The following is a 6568-nucleotide window of genomic DNA, read 5'->3' on the forward strand; positions in this document are numbered from 1 at the left end:
CGATTGGCACTACTGTATCGGTGGTTGATTTTGCAGAGAACTATACATTGCAACCACAGAATGGGGTACAGTCTCAGTACTACAATTCAGTCCAGATTGCTATTTTTGTTCACATTACATATAGACATGCTCCTGATAGTACAAAAGAGGACACAAAAATAATCAAGGAGTATCATTTTTATATGAGTGATGATAGATCACACTCCTCCGAGTATGTGCAACATTCTTTCAAGAATTTTTTTGAGTTCTTGCATGAGAAAGATATTACAATTGACCGACATATAATATGGTCAGATAATTGTATGGGTCAATTCAAGAATGCCCGTATGTTTTATTGGTTGAGTAGAATGCATGTAGAGAGGCATATACCTCATATTTGGTGTTTTTTTTAGGCAGGGCATGGGAAGGGAGAGCATGATGGAGCAGGTGCATGTTTGAAGAGAGCTCTAGTTAAAGAGAGATTGAGGATTTCAGGTGCAAACTTCTGTGATGCATGTTCTATTGTTGATTGGTGTAGTTCAGCATTGTCACATGGAGGTACTCTTGATTCAGCAGTGACCAGATTCTTTTGGTTGGTTGAGAAGAGAACAATGGGAGATAGATTAGATTGTCAAACAATTAAAGATTCTTCAAAGATGCATTTATTTCTCAGCTCAGATGCAAGTACATGGACCATTTGGACACGAGCGTTGGCTTGTTTTTGTCAGAGTTGTGTTCAGTGTGATTGGGATCAGTGTGAGTCAAGTGAGTGGGTTGATACGTGGGTTCCCCACTATCTAACTCCTTTATCTCAAACAATATCCTTGTCAAATGATGACATGGAAAGTTCACTTGAGTATGACCGTCTATCAGATCTTGTATAGCCAGGACATGTTTTTGCAGTTGTCGCACCACAAGGGAATGAAGAGAGATCAGAATATTGGTTGGCACGATGTGTACAGGGAAAACAAAATCTAACACAAATGGTGACAAATGATGATGGGTTCACATATCCTATAGGTTCAGTTGTTGTTGTGGGAACTTGGTTGCGAACATACATGATTAGAAAGAATGGCATACCTGCATTTGAAGACTATGAGAGACACAAAACCATTATAATGTATTCACACCTTATTATAGCTACAAATGTCAAGTTGTTGAAGCATTAAGCAAAACCGAAGACCAAAGAGCTATGGACAGTGACTACTGCTGATCATGAAGCAATACTGGATACTCTTAAGCAAAGAGACCCTTCAGGCACACTTGAGTAGTAGGTCTTTAATGGTGCCTTATTTTTTTTATCATGCATTTCATTTCAAACAATGATCATTAAACCTTAATGTTCAAGTTTGTTACATGTATATTAAGGATGTGTTCAAAATGTAGGTCTATTGATGAACGTTTTTTTTGGCAACGCGGTTTTTGCATGCACATAGCGGGTACACTCGATATAATCAAAAGGGACATATTTTTGCAACACGACTTATTATCATGCATTTGATGAGCTTTACAATTTTTGTTATTAGAGAACATTGTTTGACAATTTTTGATGATATAATTATCGCAAAACCTTTATGCTCATGCAGGTCTTTTTTGATGATATACGATAGTATCACATTATGATTTTTTGCGTCAACATAGTGGGTTCTGTTGATATAATTCGAAGGGACATATTTTTGTGGTATATAATCCCACCTTTTCATTTATTATCATGCATTTTAGTTGGAATGATTATCATAAAGCCTTTATGTTCATCCATGCATTTTATGTGTAGACTAACAATTCGTAAAAATACAAGTTCATGCTAGATCATTCGTCGTTGACAAGACCCTCTCTTGGTGATGGTACATATTCCTTTGTGCATTAATGAGATAAAATTTTGTGCATAAACATTAAGTCAAGTAAATGTATTACTATTTAGAAATGACCATATCTACCATCGTCTTCAACCATGCAGAGAAATGCAGTGAGAAGGGCTTTAATCAACATGCGTCTTTCTTCAAAGTTATGCTTGTATACTTTACAGAGAAACTGGTAAGTTTCGTAATTATACAATCTTGTATGTCTTAAAAATGTTTCAAATGATCTATTTACGATTTTCCAAACTAATTTGTATTAAGTGTTATAATGTGTTTCTTGTAGCACATTCATTCTACATAAAAAGGTTACTTATTTTGGTCTTCATTTATATGCAGGCATTGTTGTACGTAACCTTTTCTCTTAGGACAAGAGGATGTCTGATGCATATGAAGTGGGATGTTGTATTTTGTATATGGATGTGAATTGATGTAACATTGTTATGATGATATACAATGTCCATGAGCAAATTGATTTAGTTTTATTGATGATATACAATGTATTTGTACATAAGTACATTGGTGTAGTTGTATTGATAACGAAAAAAAAAATCATGTTTGCATATCCCTTCATGGATGTCACATGCAAGTGTAATGGTAATTATGTGTATACAATACATGGAAATATTGATGATCATTATGTGTCTATAGTGTAATGCTTGTTTATATATAATTTTAGCACTTAAGGCACTCAAGGGACGACATCAGTAGGGTATGACTGACGATTTTTTCACCAACCGAAAAATTGCTTCCCTAATAAAACCGTAGGGCAACTTGAAAAACTGAGATAGGATTTTGTAGGGACCCCTCTATGGCCCCATAGGTTCAAACGGATCATTTGCAGGTGCCATGGATTCCGAGTTAGGGCTCGTCAAAGTTTGACAATTTTTAGCACTTAGGGCGCTCAAGGGACGACGTCGGTAGGGTATGACCCCGAGCATTCAATCGAGTTGGGGGGGGGGGGGAATATGAACATGCATAGGGTAATAATTCCTAACTGGACATGTTAGAGCTGATAGTTCATCACTGCGACGAGCAGGAGGTGAAATTGGCCATGCGACAACATTCAATTGATTGAGACTAACGATTTTTTCACCAACCGAAAAGTTGCTGCCCTAATAAAACCGTAGGGAAAATTGAAAAACTGAGATAGGCTTTTGTAGGTACCCCTCTCATGGCCCTGTAGGTTCAAACAGATCATTTGCAGGTGCCAAGGATTCCGAGTTAGGGCCCGTCAAAGTTTGACAATTTTTAGCACTTAGGGTGCTCAAGGGACGACGTCGGTAGGGTATGACCCCGAGCGTTTGATCAAATGGGGGGGAAAATAGGAGCATGCATAGGGTAATAATTCTTACTTGGACATGTCAGAGCTGATAGTTTGTCATCGCGACGAGCAGAATAAGAAATTGGCCATGCGACAACATTCGATTGAGTGAGACTGACGATTTTTTCGCCAATCGAAAAATTGCTTCCCTAATAAAACCATAGGGCAACTTGAAAAACTGAGATAGGATTTTGTAGTGACCCCTCTCATGGCCTCATAGGTTCAAATGGATCATCCATAGGTGCCACGGATTGCGAGTTAGGGCCCGTCAAAGTTTGACAATTTTTAGCACTTAGGGTGCTCAAGGGAGGACGCCAGTGGGGTATGACCCCGAGCGTTCAATCAAGTAGGGGGAGAAAATAGGAGCATGCATAAGGTAATAATTCCTAACTAGACATGTCAAAGCTGATGATTCATCATTGCGACAAGCCAGAGGTGAAATTGGTCACGCGACAACATTCGATTGAGTGAGACTGACGATTTTTTTGCCAACTGAAAAATTGCTGCCTAATAAAACCGTAGGGAAACTTGAAAAATTGAGATAGGATTTTGTAGGGACCCCTCTCGTGGCCCTGTAGGTTCAAACGGATCATTTGGAGGTGCCATGGATTCTAAGTTAGGGCCCGTCAAAGTTTGACAATTTTTAGCACTTAGGGCGCTCAAGGGATGACGCCGGTAGGGTATGACCCCAAGCGTTCGATTGAGTGGGGGGACAAAGTAGGAGCATGCATAGGGTAATAATGCCTAGCTGGACATGTTGGAGCTGACGGTTCATCATTGCGATGAGCAGAACGATAAATTGGCCATGCGACAACATTTGATTGAGTGAGACTAACGATTGAAAAAATCGAAAAATTGTTGCCCTAATAAAATCGTAGGGCAATTTGAAAAACTAAGATAGGCTTTTGTAGGGACCCCTCACGTGGCCCCATAGTTTCAAATGGATCATTGGCAGGTGCCACGGGTTGCAAGTTAGGGCCCGTCAAAGTTTGACAATTTTTAGCACTTAGGGCGCTCAAGGGATGACGTCGATAGGGTATGACCCCAAGCGTTTGATCGAGTGGGGGGGAAAAATAGGAGCATGCATAGGGTAATAATTCCTAACTAGACATGTAAGAGCTGACGGTTCATCATTGCGATGACCAAGGGGTGAAATTGGCCACGCGACAACATTCGATTGAGTGAGACTGACAATTTTTTTGCCAACTGAAAAATTGCTGCCCTAATAAAACTGTAGGGAAACTTTAAAAACTAAGATAGGTTTTTGTAGGGACCCCTCTCATGGCCCCGTAGGTTCAAATGGATCATTCGTAGGTGCCATGGATTCCAATTTAGGGCCCATCAAAGTTTGACAATTTTTAGCACTTAGGGCGCTCAAGGGACAACGTCGGTAGGGTATGACCCCAAGCGTTCAATCGAGTGGGGGGGAAAAATAGGGGCATGCATAGGGTAATAATGCCTAACTGGACATGTCAGAGCTGACGGTTCATCATCGCGATGAGCTAAACGATAAATTGACCACGCGACAACATTCAATTGAGTGAGACTAATGATTTTTTTGCCAACCAAAAATTGCTGCCCTAATAAAACCGTAGGGCAACTTGAAAAATAGAGATAGGCTTTTGTAGAGACCCCTCTCATGGCCCTGTAGGTTCAAATGGATCGTTCGCAGGTGCCATGAATTCTGAGTTAAGGCCTGTCAAAATTTGACAATTTTTAGCACTTAGGGCACTCAAGGGACGACGTCGGTAAGGTATGACCCCGAGCATTCGATCGAGTGGGGGGGGGGGGGGGGGGAATGGGAGCATGCATAGGGTAATAATGCCTGACTGGACATGTTGGAGCTAACAGTTCGTCATCGCGACGAGTTGAATGAGAAATTGGCCACACGACAACATTCGATTGAGTGAGACTGACGATTTTTTCGCCAACTAAAAAATTGCTGCCCTAATAAAACTGTAGGGAAACTTGAAAAACAAAGATAGGCTTTTTTAGGGACCCCTCTCATGGCCCCGTAGGTTCAAACGGGTCATTCACAGGTGCCACGGATTCTGAGTTAGGGCCCGTCAAAGTTTGACAATTTTTAGCACTTAGGGTGCTCAAGGGATGACGTCGGTAGGGTATGACCCTGAGCATTCGATCGAGTGGGGGGGGGGGGGAACAGAAGCATGCATAGGGTAATAATGCCTAACTAGACATGTCGGAGCTGACGGTTTGTCATCGCAATGAGCTGAACGAGAAATTGGCCACGCGACAACATTCGATTGAGTGAGACTGACGATTTTTTTGCTGACCGAAAAATTGCTGCCCTAATAAAATCGTAGGGCAACTTGAAAAACCGAGATAGGATTTTGTAGGGACCCCTCTTGTGGCCTCGTAGGTTCAAACAGATTGTTCGTAGGTGCCATGGATTTTGAGTTAGGGCCCGTCAAAGTTTGATAATTTTAGCACTTAGGGCCCTCAAGGGACGACGCCAGTAGGGTATGACCCCGAGCGTTTGATCGAGTTGGGGGGAAAAATAGGAGCATGCATAGGGTAATAATGCCTAACAGGACATGTCAGAGCTGATGGTTCATCATCGCGATGAGAAGAACGATAAAATGGCCATGTGACAACATTTGATTAAGTGAGACTAATTATTTTTTCACAAACTGAAAAATTGCTGCCCTAATAAAACCCCGAGTGTTCGCCCGAGGTGGGGGGAAAAATAGGACCATGCATAGGCTAATAATGAATTGTATCAAGTATTATTTATTAAATGAATTGTATTGTATTGTTCATTAAATGAATTGTATTGTTCATGAATTGTATTGTTCATTAAATATTGTATTGTTCATTAAATGAATTGTATTGTTGATTAAATGAATTGTATTGTTCATTAAATGAATTGTATTGTATTGTTCATTAAATGAATTATATTGTTCATTATACAAACAATACTTATGATGAAATGAAATGAATTGTATTGTTCATTAAATAACCATTATTAACCATTGTTAATTATTGGAATGAAGATTAAATATTTCCATGATAACACCACGCACAGATGAGCAACAATTTATATGATCGAATATCAACTTCTGTATATATAAAAATTTCAAATGATTACAAATATATGTCCATACACAAATATGGCATAAACGCCAACTGAAACAAAATGTATGTCTAAATACATGAATGTATGTCCATATACAAAATATACATGCCAATTAGACATGTAAGCATCCCAAAACTATCTATAACATCCTAAGTTGTTGATGGATCATCAAAATTGATCCTCTTCACCGCACTGCTCGGCTCTGAAGGATCCTGCACAAGAAAAACAAACCATGATTAATATTAGTTATATTATATAATTCACATTCGAAAAGTCAACATAAAAATGAACTATAATTGAACTATTCATGTT

Source organism: Cryptomeria japonica, chromosome 3 (genome assembly GCF_030272615.1).
Source record: "Cryptomeria japonica chromosome 3, Sugi_1.0, whole genome shotgun sequence".
In the NCBI taxonomy this organism is placed as follows: domain Eukaryota; kingdom Viridiplantae; phylum Streptophyta; class Pinopsida; order Cupressales; family Cupressaceae; genus Cryptomeria; species Cryptomeria japonica.